Raw genomic sequence first — 23,386 nt, 5'->3', positions numbered from 1 at the left:
GACTAGATCTTGGAATGGCACTTCTTTCTGTATTTGATGAGGACAGGCAGGATGCCTCACGTAAAGATATTTTAAAAAATGTATTACCAGCAGCAAGAATGATGATTGCCAGAAGATAGAAAAAAATCGGTGATAATTTAATATCAGAATGGTATCAACAAATTTGGTCTGTCACAGTAATGGGAAAGTTAACACAAAAAATAAAACACAGAAATAATTCAAGAAACAGAGTGGATAAAATTCAAGCAATTTGGTCCAGCTTTATTGCATATGTGGCACAAAAAGAACACAATGAGCAACCACCATCCACACACTGACTTATCTGGAAAGGCTGTATTAAGATAACCCTTAAAGGAAAAAGAGAACAATTACTAAACAAGGACAATCAATGAAAAATTGACTACTTCAAATACTACAATATGACCAATGCTGTTATCTTTTCTTTCTTTGTTGTGGGTTATGTAGTGTTTTATACTGTACTTATATTTATATACCAAAAATGAACTAAAATATTTTGAATAATAATAATAGTGGTAAAAATAAATTAAATAACTAACCATTTGTATGCAAGGCCAGCACAAAACATTGTGTAGCCTGAGGCAAAGAATATCCACTGTCTCCCCATTCTCACCAACTTCCTCCTCACCTTTCTCCTTCTGCTTTGGTTTTTAGTACAGGTGCTTCTAAGGTCCTCTGGGGGCATCTCATCCATGTCTCACTCCGAGGAACACAGTGTCCTTCCTTGAAGTGAGGTATTGTTAGAGAAGTGGCACTAGGGAGTTTGTGATGGCAACTGCTCCGCAAAGTTCCACAGTTATAAACTCTTAAACTTTGTAAAGAGGCACTCTCACTGCCCAGGACTCTAGGAGCTCCACAGCAGCAAAGAGAGCTTCGGCTCTGGGGTGGTATATAAATGTAATAAATAAATAAATAAAGTAGTAGCAGGTGCTAAGTGTTATTAGCAGACTTCTATTCTCCTGAGAGAGCTCCAGTGGCCAGTGGTTTAACAGTCAGCCCCTATTCCCAGAGAACTCTGGGAATGGGAGTGCTGTGAGGGGAATAATGGTCTCCTAACAACTCTCAGCACCCTTCACAAACTACTCTTACCAGGATTCTTTGGGGGAAGCTATGACTGTTTCAAGAGGAATAAATGTCTGGTGTGCATGTGGCCTAAGTTATGTTTGTTAAGCAAAATGCCACAATAGGAGGAAGAACACAGCAATTATTTTGTTTGTTAAACATAAGTGCCATTTCTCTGCAAAACAAGAAAGTTATACAGAAATTCAAATTCTAAAAAATAAGGACCTAAAGCCAATCTTCAGATAATATATAGTCTTTTAAATGAGCCTAAGATGTATGCAGATGTTTGTGCCACTGGTGTAACTGTTCTCTTTAGCTTTATGTTTTTATGTCCTCATTCTGTCACTTTTCCCATTTCTAAACAAACAGCTCCAGATGCCATAGATTTTTGTGTGTGCTTTAAAGGAAGTTTCCACAGCCCTTCAGAGACTGCCTTAATTAATAACTGCACCAAAGTCTGTGACACATCACGTTTCAGCATTTTCAATGCACATCCATGCCCAACTAATTTGTTAACTTTCTGCACACTGCTTTTGCTACAAAATTGGGGAAAATGTATTTATGAACCTCACTGGAAATGATTTGCTTTTTTATGCTTTACAATTCAATATACCACAAGTGCTTTTTAACATTCAAACACAAACACGGGCACTTAACATCAGTGTGGAAAATATCTGACATAACTAGGCAGGAACATGACTTTTCTATTTTATTTAGAGTGGAGTGTAAGCTTATTTCATTGCACTTTTACTATAAATCCCCTCAAATGTTTAATTTACTTTTGAGAGCTCCCTTGAAATGAATAACTTTTTCTAGCACTGTGTACTGATCTGTGTATTATGGTACGATCCAAACCTCCATTGTGCCAGGCTGGGTGGGTGATTGAATTAGGCAAATATGTCCCTTTGCCCAGCCCTGCGGGCCTTTGCCAGTTTGAAGCTCCCTGTTCTGGTTGCCAAATGTGCAGATGGGTGGAAATTCTGCCAGTAGGATTCCTGCTGGTGGCAGCCAGCAAAACCTCTGAAATTGGGTATTGCAGGGTGGGGATGGGGTTGACATGGCCCCACTACCATCACATAAAGGCATTGGGCCTAATCGATGCCCAATTGCCAGGACGATGCAGCAATTTGTCTGCCACCAACTTCTGCTTTGTTGCCGTGTGCCCCACCACTAAATTAAGTCCTACTGGGCAGGGACCAGGGTTTGGATAGCTCCTTTAGTCGAGGAACTGAAAATCAGATCTGTTCACTTCAAACGTGGATCAATAAAATCCTCAAGCATCTTTAACAAGAGCACTCCTGGTAAGAGCTGGGAATGCATCACAATATTTTGTGGTGATAAGAGTCTTAGTGATCTCTCTTATTGCAACTACAGCATTACAGTACAATGTGTATGGCAAATTATTTTAAATGAAGCCTTTGTCATTCTAACTGTAAATGACTAGACCCCAGTTAAATATAAAGTCATTCAGAGATCATTTTGATTACCTCCAACATGTACTGACACCCAGATAGAAGATGTATACACCAATTGTTGCCTGACCCTTTTAAGCTTTTCCACATGGTGAAAAGCACACCATGTTAATTACAGGCTCATAAGGGCTTGATCTTCTCAACAATTATTCTTTAAAATTGCAGTAATTAAACAATGACATTAGGTGGTGTCTGTGGAAATCTCAGTTAATGAGTTGTAAGTACAAACCTGCCTTCTAAACATGGATAGGAAAGGGAGATCCTTATTGTGGGAGGATGCAGCTACCACAATGTAGACCCCCCCGCTAAATACTTTTCAAGAGATTTACAAAAATTGTAAACATACATATAACATAGGCTAGATCAGAGCAGGTTATCCAGTTAGATGGCCCATGTTCAAGGCAGAAAACCAGTCCCCTGAAGATGTCAGTCTAATATATACTTTAAAGAAAAATGGTCTGTAGACCTAATATGAGTTGTGGATGGGGGTGGATGAATCTGGCAAGTTTAGTTTCTCTGAATTTCTCATTTTTCCTATATAAAATTATGTTCTCCAATTTCTCATAACAGTTGAAAATTTGTCAATCTTTTAGTGTGAATTTCTCTTGATATACATATGTTGGTCTGCAGTTTTGACTATTATACATGTTTTTGCTAGGGTTTTCCCCTAATGTAATGCATTTTTACACACATTGTTTGGCTGGAGAACACTATCACAAAATTCAGAAAAAAGTTGCGAATTTCAAAGCAGAATTTTGTTCTGGTTTGTGTATTTGTTGGAAAGTGTGAATTAGATACCTTCTCATTAAAATGCAAACAAAATCAAATTTCTTCTCATTCTTAGATGTGGGCAGTAAGTTACCATTTCAGATCCCACTGTTTTTTCAGTTTAATTAATCCTGGAAGACTACCTCCTAGTAGGGATGGGAAGAAATATGATTCAGTTGGCATTTAAAGCCAGCTCTATTAAATTCACAGTTTCTGAAGCAACATGAGAACCAAAACACAGCCATTCTTCAAAATTCACACATCCAAATTTTGTGATGCAGTTCTCCAACCAATATTTACAAAAATGCATATGTTAGTGAAAAGTGTGAATAAAAATCACTATATTGGTGAAAATAACATTAAAATGCACTATATCAGGAGAAACTGCTTGCAAAATTGTGTACATAAATCAAAACTGTGTTTATTAGGAGAAATTCACACTACATGCTGAAGAATTTTTATGAGGGTTTTTTTTTAAAAAAAGTCATAAATTGCTGTAGAAATGGGAGTTAAGATTGCAAAAATGAGGTTCTTTTAGAGGGCATTTTGGGATGCTTAAAACAACTGAAAAGAGTGCTTTTTGCTGTTGCTATTTATTAATTCTTGCTTTCTAAACCTGGGGTACAATATTTTAAATGGTTTTTAAGTCTTATAAGCTGTTTAGAGGGCTTTAATACAGCGATAAACGGAGGTACAAGTCTCCTTGCTACAACAAACAAACAAACAAACAAACAAACCTAGTACATCCATTGGTCCTGAATCAGCCATAGGCTTGTAGACAATCAGACAAAACTAGCACTAACTGGACACAAGGGATGGGGTTCACTCTTTGGTTCCGGTCAGTGTTTTGGTTTTCGCAACTGGCTTGTGGTGCTGATCCGCAATATTTTTCCCCCAATTTTTTTTGCTCTTTCTGATCTGCTTTAATAGCTAACAAAATTGCTAATGCTGTTGATGATCTTTCTACCGATAGTGTCTTGGGTTTTCTATTTAAATTTAAATTAGGCAGATCATTGCCTGTCAATTCTGCCCATTGCCTCAGGTTACTGCGGTGCTGACCAAAGACTGTCAACCTCCCATCCCACCCCCATTAAACAGCCACAGACAGGATCACAGCGAGAGAGAGAGAGAGAAAGAGAGAGAGGCTCATTCCCTCTTTCATCGTTAAAACATCCATGTGTGTGGATAGTAGGCTTAGCTAAATAGCTTCCTCTGCTTATGCCCTCCGTGCAAAAAACCAACCTCACTCAGTCAAGCAGGCTGGAGGAGCTAAGAACTCTTTTGTCAAAGAAATGCTGCTGCAATCTACCTGAGAGGGATGAAAGTTAATGGATGTTAATGGTGATTGAAGTTCTGTCTCTATGAGGTGACAGCAAAGGAATACACATTGCAGTATGCAGAGCAAAGATGTTTATGTTAATAACAATGTCAAATTAGCCGTAGATTTGTGTTTTTTTTAAAGCTGGTGTCACTGACAGTCTCAAGCATTAGCAAGGAGTCAAGCCCGATCCGAAGACATACGGGATTTGTGGATTTTGACAGAATTCAGTAACAAATCTGAAAATGTGGAAATTCGCCCCCATCTCTACTGTGCACAAAGTTGAACCCTGGAAAATTCAAATCATTTTATTATTTTTTTAGAACCCTCAACACTTCATTATTAGGTACCATTGACAAAAATATAAAGTACCAAGAAGCGATAAAATGTGTGGCTTAGAGGTTTAGCAAGACACACCTCATTTGTGAGATCCTATGTCAATTTCCACAGTATCACAACATTGAATTTGTAGTCCAATACAGGTTAATGCACATGTTTCAATTTATATGACATAAAATATTTGACACCTTGTTGGATCCATATTTCCATATGGGAGGTTGCAGAGAGGGAAGGGGAATCACAAAAGATCTCCTCAAACCCCGTTCCACTAACACAAGACTCTGCTAGATCAAAGAGCCTTCCAGCAATGGAGGAACACCAGTTGGATGCAACTCCATTTTTAGGACCTTGTCCTTTTTTGTGATAAATGTACCCTATTTGAGGAGAGTGCATATACTGTTCTTTTCTAGAGAAGGTGTCACAGACTTATCTAAAACTTCATGAGCACCTGGCAAAACAACCAGAGATTTACAGTGATTAAGATTCCACTTGAGATGCAAATGGGAAAACAATGGCCCATAATTCTAAATGTGATTACTTAAAACTGTTTTCAGAGGGACAGGCTTACTGGCATTTGTAATCCTATGGTACCTGACTGCCACTATTCTTGAGAGGAGGTCAAGGTACATGCGTCTTTTACGCCAATAGACAGTCATTAACTGGATTTGCTGGCAAGACCAGTAGGATGTACTCTCCTTGTTGGGAAATATTCCAGGGACCTTACATTTTCTTAATTTGGTTATTTAGTTTAATATTGTTTTTAATGAAAGAGCATTTCTCCCCAACTCTAGGGTGATATTCAATGAAATAATTGTTCTAAGAGTTCCACAACAGAATGTTCTCCCCTTGTCATTCTCCAAGCGCCCTGCACCATCCCAAAATCTTCTTTAGAGGCTTGGGGGGGGGAAATCCGGAACAGATCTACAGGGCTCAGGGGGAGAGGGGGAGACTGGACTGTTGTGCAAGGAGAAATCCTTGTGCTGATGAACTGTTCACCCTAGTGCTACACTGAAAATAACCCCTAGTTTTTCCTCGACCCTGTCCTGTTCTGAAGGAGAGGACTTTTTCGTTTGGTTTATTTATTCAGCCTTATTATGCCACAGAATCAGGTCACAATGGGTATGTTTGGTAAGTGTGGGGGAAAGAGGTGTGGGCTTAGCTAGTGCATACCCCAAGATAATAAAGTGGTGAAGGGAGGCTTGCCAAAGCCAACTGACTTGAGGGGGAGCTGGGACAGGGAGCATCCTGATGGACATATTGACTCTCAAGGCCAGTGGCAGAGTGGCTGAAGTCCAGCGGGCCTAAGACCAGAAGGGCCTAAATAGCCACCCAGAGAATGGCAGTTCATGGAGCGGAGACAATCAGACTTCAGCACCTGGGCTGGCATAGACATGCTGGTCATTGTAGCATTCTCTTTATAGTTTGGGGCGGTTGGCCAGACATGAACATGGTTAGAGATTCTCATTTGTTATTTTTACAACAAAATGGGGGTTATTCCCAAACAAATCGGTTTACTGACAAGCGAAACAACCACCATTCTTTTCCTGTAGCCACAATGGTGCTATGATTTAAGTGAGTTTTAAAATGCCAAACTGCATATGCTCACAGCATTTTTTTTTCTTAAAAAAGGGGTTGGGAAACTTTTTTATCTGCTTATTGCTCAAACATATCAGGAATGTAGAAGTGGTTGTAACACATTAAACGGCAGTGGTGGAAGGAGAAAAGAGATGTGAAATGATTCACATGGCTATCTGCAAGGGATCCCCCATAGTCCAGGGTCTAAAATTCCCTAGCTGCCTCACTACTCAAGGCTTATAGCTGTGGGTCGGATGATATTAACAGGGACTCCCCAACACACACATTTAGGGGTGTGGGCATGGAAGAGCAAGGAACAATTGTAATAACTGACCTGATGTGTGGAGCCTATACTGAAGAAGGTAGTTAGCAAGGGTATTGCTAGGTAATGTAAAAGACTTCGGCATAGAAATGCATGAAATTTGGATGTGCTAATGTATATGTATAAATGCAAATCTGGCCAATTTTCAGAGAGAAAAACCAAATTCTGGCTCTTGCTGTCAGGACTTATTGTGAACTATGAGGTGCCAGTAGGATTTAATAGGCTCAGTACAATGTATGTGCTTTGGACCCTTGTGCAATATATCAGCAAGAACTGCTGCTTACGTACATATTAAAACTAAAGCAAGTTATCCGAAATCTCATGCCTCTCTCTCAGTCACACTCGCACTTACACATACACTGCTCTTTCTCCTTCTCTACCCATCCATCCATCCCATCCATGACCCTGTCACCAGTCAATACTATCCACAGAGTCAGTGGGACTTCCTTCTGAGTAGACATATATAGGGCTGCACTGCTAAACAGTTAATTAGGTTTCAGAGCAGCCACGAAAAATTAATACTGCTGTAGCCCTTTGACATATGTTGTCTTGTGCCTCCATCCTGAGGGTGTGGGGGCAAATGTATTTCAGGATTTCAGTCTAAACAATACATTCCTCATTAAATGACCTGAGGTTGCACAGATTACAGTGGAGCTGCATAGTATTAATACTAAGGTGTACTCCTCTTTGTCAATGATGCACTAACAATACTGTTGCATGAACATGAAACCAGAAAAATGTTGTTCATATGAGACATTTATGTGTCCAGATAAAAAACTTCCTTGTTGGAAAGGTAAACTAGTTTGCACGACTAAGGTGATCGAGCAGGAGGAGGTTTTTAAGCCTTGTGGCTGCTAAATAAATGTTACATAGTAGCAACGTATTATTATTATCAAGTATAAAATTAAAATATTCACCATATTTAATACGATCCCAAGACCTGCCCCTTCATACAAAATCATACTTAAACGCAGGTTTTGAATTCCCTAAGGAAGAATATGATGGTGCAGTTAGGGAAATTATCCACAAAATGGAAGATAACTCAACCTACAGCTTCACCTTAAATTTACGGTGGTGACTTTTATTTATATTTCCTGATTAAGTAAAGTAGAATAGTCTTAGAGATAAAATATATGTTCTATGACACTGGTGATGCTAAGTCCTTTAAGAGCTCATAAAGCATTCGTGGAAATTATAGGCACCAATATTGATCAGTTCAAGGATGGTGCTGAGACATCAGCTTACTAATTAGAATGCCCTCCACTTTCTTAATTATCTTTCATGTTCCTCTTTTGTACAGCAGAAGGAGCTGAACAATTGCTAATGATGGATAGCCCACATCCAACTTACTCAATGTGTTTTTTTCAACAATACTTCCCAAGGTGTTGTAAAGGGACCACTTTCTTTCCAATGGCACAATGATTCTATAATGGATTCTAAAACAGCTGAACACGTTACCTTTTGTATAGGTTGCTGGACTGATAGCAATGGGATTGGAGAAACATGCTGTGAAGAAGATGAACAAATGAATACCTTTCTGAGTTGAGAAAAGTGGCTGATAAAGTATGGAGTTATCTCTGCATACATACCTGAGACTAAGTCCAACTGGGACAAAAATCTGGGAATAATCACTGTTCTAGTTCATCCCTGTGCCATTCATTTGAAAGGTTCAAGATCATTAGGTTTCCAATTGCAAGCAATGCAAGAAATTAGTCACAGTAAACTATGTGAAGATGACACCTCTTCACATGCTTGATGGCAACCTGGACATGTACTGAAACACTCAAGACAACTGCGTAGCTTCAAACCAGGTAGAATTTTGTAGCAGTCACATCCACTCCATACACATTTAAAGCACATGACTTCCCTGAAAGAATTCTGGGAACTGTAGTTTGTTAAGGGTACTGTGAGAGATAAATTATATTTCCCAAGATTCTTTGGGAGAAGCCATGTGCTTTTAAATGCGTGTGATGCGAATGCGGCCTTTAAAATAATATGAAAGCATGCTAAAAGAGAGCTTGTGTAAGCTGGCCAGTCAGTGCCAGTCTTGCCTTCCCCAAAAGTGCTTAGCTCCCTATAAATGACCCATCAGATCCCACCCAGGACCAGACACAAAGAGCCTTGTCTCTTTTTAATTTATCTGTATTTTGGTTGGACATGTTCCGCCCAAGGGCCACATTTCCTTCTGAACTCCCTTCCAGTCCATATTCCAGTAGCGGGAAGGGCCAGAGACAAAAGCAGGCAGAGCAACCAATCTGAGTTTTCCCTTTGTTTCTACACACACCCCTGTCTCTTAATCCTTCATCTAGGCAAGGAAGAAGTACGATCAGAGTTCAAGGTCACATTCCAGTCAGGCAAAAATGCTCAAGGGTTGTGTGCAAAGCAAGGCGAGGGGTGTGGGAGAGTCCCAAGGCACAATGGAGAAGCCTAGAGGCCACCTTAGGGGCCCAGGCCTGACGTTACTCATCCCTACTATATGCCAGAGATTCAGAACTGGTTTATAACATTATGCACTCTGCGCTTTCAAAAAATGACTCAAGCTGAAGAAGACCATGTTGCATTCTTTCTGTCAAAACCTACCCTAGTAAACATGGAACATCTCACTCATTCCTGTTCTGCCCAGTTTGGGTTTCTCTTTTCTTGCTCCCCTGAATTTACTGTTAGCATGGAGAGTCTGAACAAGAAGCCTTTTGAAACAGGGGTTCTTTAGGCCAAACCACCTAAACTCTACTTCTAGCATAAAAACCAGTTTTCCCCTTTGACAGTCTTAAAATTCTGGAATCCAATCTTTTCCAATGGCGAGTGCAAACAGTCTTTGTTTTCAGTGAAAAAAAGATTTTGAAATCTGTCATAGTCACCAGCACACTAAAGTTCTTTGCATGTCCAATAGGGATTCTCTCCAATTAAAACTTGTGTGTTACATATGTTATTCAGTCTTTCCAGCTCCTTACCTGAAGTATGCACGTGTTTGGTTAATAGTTGTTATGCAGAAGCGATGTCTTCTGTCTCTTTAACTCATTTTGTATAATCTTCTTTGTACTGCAGCAGGATTCCAGTTTTGTTCCACCTAAGACAGAAGTTGCAAGCAGGTGATGGTTAAACAGTGGACAGGAAAAATGTAGTTCACAGATTAGAAGTGGCAATAATGTCTGTTTCTTTACATTTCTTGTTACTTTGAAATGCCACTTTCCCAAGTATGGACTAATCTCTGCATACATACTTGAGACTAAGCCCAACTGATTTAAGTAACCTTGTGTAGGATCAGATTATGTAAATTCTAGCAAGGAAATATTTTGTCCTCAGTGTTCTTCAAAGGAAAGTTGGACAGGGCCCTAACAATGTGACCCTATACAGTACATGTCTACCCAGAAGTCTTTCAGTGGTACTTTTTCCCAGGTATGTAAGTATAGGATTAAGATTGCACTGTAAATTAAATTGCTCTTTAAATTGCTTTTTAAAAAATGTGTTTTTAGATTTGTATATTTATTTTTAATGTTTTTAATTGTTGTAAACTGTCCACAGAGCTTTCGCTAGGGGGCGGTATACAAATGCAATAAATAAATAAAATAGATAAGTAAGTGGACTTGGCACCCTGTAATTTACACAGAAAATGTTCCTAGCCATTGTAAGACCATACAGAGTGCAATATTTGATAAATTGCTCTGTATTTTTAAGTATTCTGTCAGTTGCTTTGAGATATTTTGTAAAAACCAATGAACAAATATTAACAACAAAAACAAAAGAAGGTGTTTGGTGTTCATCACTTGAAATGGAAGAGTCAAAAGAATATAGCACACTTTGGAATTTTAGACTACATGTTTGCATTTCTGGTTCAGAATCAGCTGTTAGTAAACTGCTGTGTCAACACCCATTTGCTTTTTGCTTCACCACATCTAACCTTTTTCCTTCTTGTCAGCATATTTTCTATGCCATGCTTGCCAGAAGTGAATAACACTGTCAGACTTCCTTCTTAGTAAAATAAACAGTTTACTTCTTCTAAGATCAACAGGCTTCTTTCCTCACACTGGAATAAACAGAGTGCAATTCTTTCTTCTCCGAAATTCCTCTTCTTGTTCAACAGGCCTCCCTCGCCCCATTGTTTTTTGACATGACATTTTATTTTGGAATAACATTTAAAACACAAGCAACAAAAAGAGAGAACGCACGTCACAATACAACTAGATCACTAAGTAAGGGGAAAAGGACATTTACTGCAGAGCTTGGAAGTAACTAGTTACAAGTAACGAATTACTTGTAATTCATTACTTTTTTGAGTAACGAGTGGGTAATTCCTTTACATTTTGATTGTAATAGAACTAAGAGTAATTTTACTATTTTTGTGGAGTAATTGTAACATTTCCAGAATTACTTTTGGGCATTACTTGGGGGAGCAGGGGAAATCTTCTGCTCCTCTGATTTGTGGATGAAAATCATGTGCCTCAAACTGGGCTTCTGTGCAGCGTCGCTCTTTCCTCATGCTCTGTGGATGGGTAGGAGGCGACGAGGGAGGAGGCGGAGAGTGAGACGGGGTGGAGTGGAGAAAACAATTATTGTAAAAAATGGATAGTGGTGGTGAAGAATGGAGTGGAGGGGAAAAAGGATCCGGAGGTCAAGAACATGGATAAAGGAGGAGAAGGAGGCAGCAGCAGAATGGAGAGAAAGAACTGTGGAGGTGAAAGATGACAGAGAGAGAGAGAGAGAGAGAGTACTGTGTTTGCACTTGGCACACAAAGTGGCCTCCACCACCCTCTCTGGCTACTGTGCTGCATCTGCAGTATTTTAACTATTTTGCATCTCAGGGGAAAATGGTTGCTTGAGTGAGTGTCCCTTAGTTGGTGGCAGGGCAGGGTCCGGGAGGTGGTTAAGTGACAGAGATTATGCTGGCTGGCTGAAGGGGCAGTTGCACTTGGTTTGACGTGCAAGGATCTGAGTAGCGGCCTCAGCCTCCCTCCCCACCACCCTTACCAGTGGAGAGACCACCATTGCTATCTTATGAATAAAAATAATTATTCTACTACCTCTGTATGTATTTGTTTATTTTTAATGTTGTTTTAGGCTACTTAGATGTGCAGCAGCCAAGGCCAGCACCTTGTAGGCATTATTTTTTAAGTAACTGAAATGTAATTGTAGTGATTACTTTGGAGGAAAAATAAAGTAATTAGTTACTTTCAGAGCTATTGTAATTGTAACAGTAATTACTTTTTGGGGGGCCATGTAACTGTAACCGTAATTTATTACTTTTTAAAAGTAATCTTCCAAGCTCTGATTTACTGATTATAGTCTTTAACATATTATTGGTAAACATGTGGGGCAATTAGAATAAAATACTCTGAGAAACTCATTAGCTACTGAGAGAATGTAGATGTGTAAATTATTTAATTGAAACATGGTCAGAAAAAAATATACATCTAAAGTTGATTGGAATGGTGTCCTATTTGTAAGAGAGATGCTATCCCTCTTTGAATAGGGAATCATGTGAGGTATCCATCTGCCCAGCCCAGGTGTGTCAGCCTTTGCTGGTGAGGAGCTTTGTCGCTGGCAGAGGCTTTTCACTGCTGAGATGTGCCCCAATGTACCTGCCCAAATGGTAGGCAGAAGCTACTGTCAGTTCCCTTCCCCCAGCTTTAATTTTGTGCAAATAGCCTTTTTAGTAATTGCAACATTTTACATTTTCATTGTAAAATAGCGAATGGGACATTTTGCACACTCTCAAGTATTTGTTACTGAGAGGGAGATGCTTTCAAAGCAATAGCAACAAGCCTTGCTGTGATTAATCCAAGATGTCACCACAGTCATAAAACACTATCCACAAGCCTCCTTTAAAATGAGGCTTTCTCAGGTAAATGAACTTCCTGGCAATGAATCACTGACATCTGAAAATGCTTTCTCAGAGGTTACTTTTATATTTATGACTTTTTCAAATTAAACTATTTCAAAAATTATATCAAGTAGATTGAAACCTTATTGGATAATGCCTCTTTTATTTTATCTATATCCAAAATTGTACAATCTCCAAAAATTGTGGTTTGAGATATATATGACAGGTGAAGCTAATGCAGCTGAAGTATGTTACTGTTACTTGTAGATGAGTCACAAGTCCTTTCTGTGTGGTTGTGTGACCTTTCTGCTTGGTGAAAAATGAGAAGCCATTTTATGCTGCTCAAGTTTAGGGTTGCCAGGTTCCTGTCCTGAGACTGATCCTGTAATGTTAGGAGAAGAGAGAGTCAGCCAAGTGCAGGTGTTCTTGCAACATTGTAATGAGAAAAACCACAAGGTGGCATTCTCTCTTCCCCCTACACAACTTTTAAAGATACAGAAGACCTCTTGGAGGCCAGGCCTGGCAACCAAGAGGTCTTCTGTATCTTTAAAAGTTGTGCAGGGAGAAGGGAGAATGCCACTTTGTGGTTTTCCCCATTACAGTGTTTCAAGAACACCTGCACTTGGCTGGCTTTCTCTTCTCCTAAAGATACAGGATCAGTCTCAGGACAGGAACCTGGCAACCCTGCTCAAGTTAGATGCATACAGCTTGAATTTTTGAGGTAACACCCAGACTTTAGTGCAGTATGCATTAGATTAATGCATTAATCCTGTCTGGGGAAACCCAGATAATCATCAGGTTGTGGATTAGGGAGGGTTGAGAAATTCCAGGTAAGGTGCCACAATGCCTCCAGACATCTTATTCATAGTCTGAATCTTAACTTTTAAGAACTTCCATTCACAGAAGAAGAGTTGTGCTCATGGAAGGAGCTTTCCATTCATTAGGGTCCAAACCATTGAGTTTATAACTACAAATGGTTTTATGTTTCATATGATTACCCTTAAAATATACACACACAGGGACCAACATGAAGATTTATGTAGAGAATTTGATTTCAGTTTTCAGTGTGATGCAATCCTAAATGCTTCCTCCACGGTGAAGCTCTGTGCTGTAACTGAATTTATTTTTATTATGTTTAGTGCTTCGCTATGCTGTTGTCTTAACTAACGATTCCTGTAATTTAAAACATATAAGAAAGCAGACAGGAAAGTCTCTGTACTGAAATTTTGCCTCCGCTTATCTTTCATGGAAGCTTATATTTAGAAGATATTTCTGCCCTCCAGCGTTTTTACTATAGAGTCAAAACTGAGCAGCATGAAGAATCCTTCATTTGAACTTAGCAAAAAGTCATGAAATACTCCCAAAGTTTTACATTCTCTTGGAGATGGAGGCTGCATTATCACTTAATGATTTACCTGTATTTTTGTTCTGTTCCACGTGTGAAATAATTGGTCCCTTAACTATACTTTCCATACTCTATGTCATTTATATTGGTGGGTGCATGATCCTTTCTGTTTTTATTTGATGTTCTACTTAAGAATTTTACTGTAAAGGCACTTCTAATGTTTTAGAAAAACCTGAATTCACAGGTAGCTATTTCTTGCTTGGTTCCGTTAAGAATCTGTGCATGCACAAAGGAGGACAACCCTGTAAACTGAATATGTTGTAGAGTTAACAGTTAAAAGAGAGTGGAACCAGGTCAGCATGGTGAGAGTGTTTAGCTCTGAACTGAAGGTTCCCCACCCCTTTGCAAATTTGGAGAGACCCAACTTCTTTAAGGAGCAAACAGATTGAAGTCAGACCAGAAGAGGGAAGCCAGGTATCTCTCCCAATTTCTTCCCTGAAGATGCTGAGAAAGACATGGAGCCAATTTAGTGTTTAGGTCTGAATTGCAGCTTCCCTGCCCCTTGCAAAGCTGGATGGTCACTGCTACTTTAAAGAGCAAATGGGCCAAATTGAGACTGTGGAGAAGTGATTGGGGTAGCTCTTCCTTCTTCATTCCCCTGCAGACACTGAGTACTGTACCTCAGTGTGCACCTTGGTGATCATGCAAAATGCATCACTCTGTGCACACTTTTAGAACAAATGCAGAGGCACATAAGGAAGCATGAACACACCAAGGTAGGATATACTAGTGGTTGGTGCTGAAGAATCTCCGTTTTGGGTACAAGAATAGGATTTTTCTTAGGAAGGAACACATCACATACAGTAAGTCAAGATTTCCACTGGATGATAAACAAACTGCCCCTTTATAACAAAACTGCCTTCTATTAACAACAAGGTTTGTCCTAATTAAACTGCTCTGCTAAGGACATTTTAATACTGATAACAGAAATGTTTTTCTATTAACTGGCCGACACTTGTTTGCTACTAGCTGTTCTTTTTTAGGATTTGTTGCTAAACATACTGTGATAATGCTAATAAAAGAGATGTTTTCCCAGCAACTAACCAGCATACAAACAGAACTCTACACCTGTTAGAATCTTGCATCCACCATTGGAACCTCATTATTGGGTCTTCTTAACTAACAGACCCATGTGAGTTTAACTAACTGAATTAAACTATCACAAAATGTACTATTCTCCAATAAATGAATCATGCTTCAGGGAAGTGTTTCCACTACAAAGTGAAATCTACCTGTATTAAATTAACTGTGCTCTACATTAACAAAGCCAAGTCCTGTATTACGTTTCTATTGCTAAAGTTTGCTTGCTTTAGCTGAACTGTGTCTTCAGTAATCAAACAACATTTGGACTGATACTGTTTTTAAGAATTGGCTTTTACTACTAGTAAATGATATGTTTCTACAAATGATTTACCTTATACTCACTGAATTATCTTCTACTGAACTGTCATGCTATCATTTGATCTCTTCTTGTCAATTAATCTATCTATTAATTCAACTTTTAATCAAACTGGCAATGAATGGTTTTGTATTTTGCCCTTTTTATAATGAACTGATTGTTTAATGAACTGCTTTCTGACAAACTGATTTATAATGCAGTATAAGAACAGAAAGATGAAAGATAATATAAGTACATTTTTACTTATTATTGATTAGGCATCAAGTACTGATAAAGAACCTTTGCTGATATTTGTTGAAGCCGATAAGGCATTTGACAGTATAGAATGGCCCTTTCTTTAAACCTTTCTTAAAACCTTAAGAGCATTCACTTTGGGAACAACTGCCCTGCCCAAAGTTGAGAGACTCAGACTCAACAGTGGTGTTTTCTCTCTTTTTTAAAGTAACCGACAGCTGCAGTGCAGAGCACCTCATGTAAGTAGCTGCTCTTTCTAGGTAAGCAGCATCCCTCTCTGGCACTAGCTAAGCATAACTTCATGACTCCAAGATGTTGACTCAGCAACTGTTTCACCCCCTGAGTTTGCTTAAGTAGGTTGGGCAAGCGCATGCAAACAGAGGCTCCTCCTTAGTTGGGTCTGTTGAATTTCCCACTTCAAGTGTCTTTGAGAGAGGGGCGAAGGTGAAGCCTTGGCCAGTCTTGTCTTCCCCCTCCAATGGAGGGGGTGCTAACTGTCAGTTCAGGCATAGGATGTGGAGTGTCTGGCTGGGAAGTGTCTGACAGGTCAGGTTGAGCTCCCAGAGGGGGGGCTGAAGTTGCAGGGGGTGTGATGTCAAAGAGGGGTTGGGGCACCCTCTAGGTCTGTGCCCCTGCTTGACCCCTCCCCAAGTGATTTGTCCCAGTCCCTGTCTTCATCTTGTGACTTGCCCCTGCCTGTCCACCCCCACCTGGCTCTACACCATGAGTAGAGCCTGCTTGGTTTAGGCCAATGGCCCATCTAGTCTGGCATCTTGTTCTCAGAGGCCAAACAGATGCCTATGGGTAGCCCATGAGCAGGATCTAAGCACAAGAGCACTCTCCCCTCCCGCAGTTTCCAGCTACTGGTATTTGGAAGCATACCACCTCCAGCCATGGAGGCAGAGCATAGCCATCATGGCTAGTAGCCATGTCTAATCCTCTTTTAAAGCCATCCAAGTGTAGGCTGCTGAGAAGTCTATGTGTCTGGTTTTCCAGAAAGACATAGGAATGGGTTAACACTGTGCAGAGAGTGCCCAAGGTCAGCACGCAGCTGGCAAGAACGAAACATCTATAAAAGCCTTGAAAGAGAAACTGCAAGATGTGGGGGTGTTCGGTGTTAGGAGAGCTAGGAAAGCATTCGTGTTTGTAACTCTATTAGAAAATCCTGTCAGTAAAAGACTCTTAACTAGTAACTGTGTCTGTGGATATCTTTCGGCTGGATCTATTACTACTGGGCTCTAGGTGGGCACACGCTTGGCACACACGCTGACAATACACCGCTGCAACAGGGGTTATGGGCCCAGCCTAGCAGCCCAAGCAACCCAGCCTAGAGGACCAGACAACCCAGCCTAGGGGCCAAGCAACCCAGCCAAGCTGCTCAAGCTTCCCAGCAGCAGAGAACCAAGGAAGAGTGCTTATTCGTGGAAATCAGAGAAGGAATAGTGTTTAGCAGTGTTCAAAGCATGGCAGTTTCACTTTCAGCCGGGATGCCTTTGGAAAGGTTCACTGAATGAAACTATTCCAGTTGGCGTCTAAGGATGCAAGCGTTCCTTACTAAGGAAGATTTATGGCAGGTGATTGTGACTGACCCACCGGTGGATCCACAACCAGCTCCGTGGATTCGAATAGATGAAAGAGTGAGAGCATTAATCATCTTGGCTGTTGATGGTTCTCAATTGTTGTTTATTCAAGATAAGCCGACGGCTAGGCTTATATGGACTGCATTAAACAAAGTGCATGTGAGACAAACAGCAAGCAGCAAAATTCACTTAGCACGTAGACTCTATCAGATGAAGCTAACTGAGGACAGGACGATGTCTGCTCATCTATTGGAAGTAAAGAAGCTGTTTGCAGAGCTGCAAGAAAGGCATGTGGTGCACACACAGTTGCAGCAAGTGTACATCATACTCTCTTCATTGAATTCGTCTTGGGATCCAATTGTGAAGCTATGCCAGATGATGGTCTGACAGTCGGCTATGTCTCGGGCAAGCTGCTCCAAGAGTGGGAGAGATGGAAGGAAACAGCCGAAGGAAGGGAGAGAACTGAGAAAAGAGAATGCAGAAAGCCACACTTCAAAGACACAGAAGCAAGATCGTTTGTCATAAAAGCTTGTTACTTTTGTGGTTCTACAACTCATCTACAAAGAGACTGTGAAGCGAAGCGGAAAGGACGAGGCAGGAAGCCGTCGTGTGTGCAGCTGGTGAGTGCTGACAACTGCAAAACTAAAAGCAGCAAAGACAGAGACAGTACTGTATGGGTTGTTGACTCAGGCGCTACCCACAGTATGGTGAAGGACATAACTTTGTTCAAAACTACACTTCCCATGACAGAGGATGTTGTGCTTGCAGATGGCACGCACAGACAGGTATTGGGGAGGGGTACTGTAAAGTTAAGTGTATTAAACACCATTATGACTGATGTATTGTATGTACCAAGCTTAGAATGTAATGTCTTGTCTGTTAAGAAACTGAACGCAATGGGATATGTTGTCATGTTTAGACAAGGAACATGTGAGATACAGAGAGGGGACAAACTCTGTATGAAGGGGTATCTTAGGAATTCACTGTTTTACATGCAATTCAAACCCACAGGGTGTGCTACTGTGAGTGCAAACAAGAAGCCTCATGACAGATGCATACATCAATGGCATAGGAAACTAGGACACACTAGTTTTGGTACTATCATGAAAACACCCAGTAACAGTGTGGATGTGACACTAAAAGAGTGCAATCAGTATGTGGAATGTGATGTATGTAATCAAACCAAAGCCACAGTTGCTCCCATATGTAAGGAGGCAGAGAGTAGCACAAACACACCATATCAAATGATTCATGTTGATCTTGCAGGACTGTTTCAAAGGTCACAAGGTGGTGCCAAGTATTTTCTGGTGATTGTAGACGACTATAACAGGTTTTGCACCATATATCTGTTACATGCAAAAGACGAAGCAGAGGGGAAGCTGAAACAGTTTGTGAAGAAAGTTGAAGTGCAACATGGTGTAACAATCCAAAGAATACGCTCTGACCAGGGGGGACAGTTCACTGGTAAATCATTAGAGCAGTATTTGCCAAAGAAAGGGATAGAACAAAATTTCACTGCACCGTTTTCTCCGTTTCAGAATGGGATAGCGGAGAGAAAAAATATAACACTTCAGGATGCAACTAGAGCCATGTTGAGGGACTCTGAGTTACCGAATGCGTTTTGAGGAGAGTGCATGTTGTATGCCAATTACATCCAAAACAGGTTGTATCATAGGGCAATTCAAATGACACCATATGAAAGGCTCAATGGGAAGAAACCGAAACTGCAGCACATTGTAAGATTTGGAGCAAAGTGCTGGGTGCACGTTCCCAAGGGAAAACGGCATGGGAAGCTAGCACAAAGAGCAAAGAAAGGGAATGTACTGGGATTCCAAAATGCATATTATCGTGTCTGGATTCCAAATCAAAGCAGGGTGGTGCTTAGCAGAAGTATAAAAGTCAATGAACAGGATTGGGATAACATTGAATATGTTGAATTAGACAATTCAAGTGATCATGATGTAAACACAGAACATGAGATGAAACAGGAGGAAGAGGAACAACCTCTTGCTGAAGTGGATGAGAGAGGCAAAGAGGAAAAAGAGCCTCAGGTAACATTAAGACGCTCTGAAAGAGCAAATCTGGGAAAACCTCCTGAAAGGTTTCAAATTGGCACAGTAACAAGCAAATCTGGGAAAACCTCCTGAAAGGTTTCAAATTGGCACAGTAACTGTACCTAGATTGTGTTAAATAAAACTGCAGAACAAATTGTAATTGTGAAAAGCAATGAAATGTATGTATTCATGTCTTTATGGAAAAGGTGGGAACTGTAGGCTGCTGAGAAGTCTATGTGTCTGGTTTTCCAGAAAGACATAGGAATGGGTTAACACTGTGCAGAGAGTGCCCAAGGTCAGCATGCAGCTGGCGAGAACGAAACATCTATAAAAGCCTTGAAAGAAAAACTGCAAGGTGTGGGAGTGTTCGGTGTTAGGAGAGCTAGGAAAGCAATCGTGTTTGTAACTCTATTAGAAAATCCTGTCAGTAAAAGACTCTTAACTAGTAACTGTGTCTGCGGATATCTTTCGGCTGGATCTATTACTACTGGGCTCTAGGTGGGCACACGCTTGGCACACACGCTGACAATACACCACTGCAACACCAAGTTGGTGGCCATGACTGCCTTTTGTGGGAATGAAGTCCATAGCTTAACTATATGCTGAATGAAGAAGTACTTTCTTTTGTCTGTCCTGAATCCTCCAACATTCAGCTTCATTGGATGGCCATGAGTTCTAGTGTTATGGAAGAGGGAGAAAAAATGTTTATCTACTTTCTCCATGCCACACATAATTTTATACACTTCTATCATGTCACCTCTTTTTCTCTAAGCGAAAAAGCCCCAAATGCTGCAACCTTTCCTCACTGGGGAGTCACTCCATCCCTTTTATCAGTTTGGCTGCCCTTTTCTCACTGGAGTGAAATGTAAGAACTTATTTTCAGCCTTGTGTTAGAAGGGCAATACTGGGAGGAAGGGTGGGATATAAATTTAATGAATAAATAAATAATGCAGATGTTTTAGAAGCTTTATTTTAGAAAGAGCAAAAACAGGTTGTTAAGCATTGCCGTTTAGAGTAAAAAATGGAATAAATCCTGTTGATCTTGACTGTGTAAAAACAAAACGGGTTTGTATACAAATTTGTTTGTATAGTAAGTTTTTTCTCCTTTTCCCATTTTTTTAAAAGAAAGTTAAGAGACTTGGTGTGTGTGTGTTTTTCAGCTACGAACAAGATGCAGCTGCTGACCTGAACACCTATGCGGAAGATAACATGTATCGTCCCCATAAGTCACAACAAAGGATAGAAGAACTAACAATACATGCCATTTTTGATTCCTCTGCAGGTACAGCGGTTTCCACAGGAAGAATTAAATACAGAACTCAATAGATCCCCCTTCCAGCTTACCCTTGGCACAAATTCACAGGTATATGCAAACACAGCTGTGGGAGGACTTTGTTCTCCTTTCTTATGCTTGTTTGAGCATACCTCTCTTGCCCAAGTTTCCAGCCTGCAAGTAATATGCTGGCCAGGGCTTTAGGAAGGAGGGGAAACACTGGATACATTTATTTAAATCTTTAAGACATTTATACACCCATTTTCTTAATCATGAACTTCTCCGGTGATTTTCCTCCTGATTTTGTACATGGACCTTAGGCCGTCATCCTAACTCCAGCTACCAGCCAGGAGGCCTTTATGGAGCAGCGGGACCACCACTGCACCCACAGCCCTGCCACAAACGGCAGTCGGAGCAGGAGATGGGAGGGCCAGGGCAGTCGCTGCGCCAGCCTGGAGCTGTCACGGTAATTGGGCCCAGAGTGGACCTGATGCCATCATGCAATGGTACAGGCCAGCCTTGGAACCAAAAGATCCTGGTCTTGTTCAGCCCCTTTCTGCCTCCTGTAGGCCAGTTTCAAAGCCTCCTGCTAGCTGCATCCCTGCCAGTGAGACTTCTCCCCACCCGTACATTCAGCAGGTAGATGGGGGAAGGCCTGGTCACCTGGCAGAACTGGGCAGAGAGATTCCTCCTCCCAATCTAACCAATTCCCAGCCCAGAATGGGTGTGTGTGTTGGATTGCTCTGACTATGGATTAATGAGGGACACACACAGACAATGTATGTATGTGCAAGGGAGGTGATTTCATGACTTTCCACCTATAAAATGAATATAACAGTAACCTATTTGACAAAGTGCATGTCACAATTATCTAGATAAAAACAGTAAAACATGTTACATATTAAGGAATCTATTCATCAATGCTGAGAGGTAAAATAACCATTAATTTAAATCAGGCTTGTGCAGGGAAAGAGAATCTGGTCTCCAAAAGACTGCTATTTATTAATAAGAATTATAGTAGGTATCAGTTTGATACTGACATCAATCAGGAGAAGAGATTTCTTCAACCAGCGTGTTTTAAATGTCCACAAGAACCCACCATCAGAAAAGTAGAAGGAACTATGGATCTGAACTATGGATCTGAATTTGGGGGTAATTGACTCACCAAAATTCAACTCATATTTTACATGTTGTGAATTTGAATTTTTAGGGGATTTTCCCATTTAACTAAAAGCAAGATATGATTTGTATGACGTATATAGCACAGCCATATTGAGCAGTCAATAAGAATAGAATGAAAATTAGTATACCGGCAATGGAGGATGGGTGGGGGAAAATCAGTTTTCCTACACAAAAGCTTCATAGAAAACTAAGCTTTGTAAAAATCCAGCTTCTGATCTTGACTCAAGACTGCAAAACTGTGAAATGCTTACAAAGGAAGGAAAGGGACAAAGCAAGAGATGAGAGCAGATACGGCAGAATGGAGAACCATTTGGAATGTGAATGAGCAGGGACAAATATTTGAAAAGGAGCAGACAGCTGGAATTGACAGTTGCTAAAGCCAGCAGAATCAATGGGAAGTGTATTTGGAGAAGCTTGTGTTACTCCTTCATGTTGTTTTATTACCACGGTCCCTCTTTTCTCTGCAGAATAAAGATATAACTTTCATTGTAAGACTTTGGGTTGCCCCACACATTATGCAAAAGCGAACACAGCTTTGTGTCTGCAGGTGACTTCTCACAAGACACATACACTATGATGAAAAGACTCACATTCCCCAACCTCCTCCACCCCTGATGCTTTCAGGTCTCATGCAAAGCAGCGGGGGTGGGGTGGAGTGGGGTGGAAACACATATACATCCCCTCTGGCAGGCTGCAGATTCTCTCCATACAAAAGAGAAAAAGCCTCCCACCATGAAGAAAATGTGCATGCTATAGGAGAAATTTATATCAATTAATATATTTAAATTGCATGTTGCCTCAAGCTTAGGCACATTGGTGGTGGTGGAGAGATGCTATCCTAACATGCTAACTGCTAGCTAACTGCACTATGACTGGAAATATGAGTGAGACTGAAAAAAGGGGAACATGCAGAACAAAGGGAAACGTCAGAGAACAGGCAACCAAGAAAACACTCTGCACATTAATGTGTTCCACGTGACACATGGGAAGTAAAAGAGAAAAAGGGAAGTAAACATCTAGGGACTTGCTGGAACATTTGATTCATAGTCAGAACACATGGAGGATATTTGGGGTGTACATGTGGAGGACCCCTGGGCAGTATAGGTCCTGAAGGACAAAGGGAAGCATGCAAAGCCAGTCAGGGAATGACAGGTCCAGAGTTAAGGTACCAACGCAACGACTGTGTGAAAAGGAGTAGAAAATAGAGCTTACTACAGTTCTTGGACTTGGATTCTGTCCATTTGTCCCTGCGTTGGACAATCTGGCTGAGCCAGCTTGACAGATCATCTCTACTAGTACAACACTGTGTCCCCTGAAAGAGTAATATAGTTTTGGTTTTTTTGCATTCTCTATGCATGCTTCATTGTGCCGTCTATATTCCTTTTGATGCTTGTGTAAAACTCTGTGTTTTCAATAAAGCTTTCATTAAACCTTTTCCCTTAGGGTTTTGCTGTCGCTAAGTTGGAATCCAGTGAGTGAACAACAGCCCCAGGGACCAGAGCAATTAAACTGAAATGGAAGTCTGTAGGAATGTCCAGATCAAAATGCTGGTACCTAATGAAAAATT

This window comes from Rhineura floridana, chromosome 2, assembly GCF_030035675.1.
Source record: "Rhineura floridana isolate rRhiFlo1 chromosome 2, rRhiFlo1.hap2, whole genome shotgun sequence".
In the NCBI taxonomy this organism is placed as follows: Eukaryota; Metazoa; Chordata; class Lepidosauria; order Squamata; family Rhineuridae; genus Rhineura; species Rhineura floridana.
Note: the sequence above shows the minus strand (reverse complement) of the source record.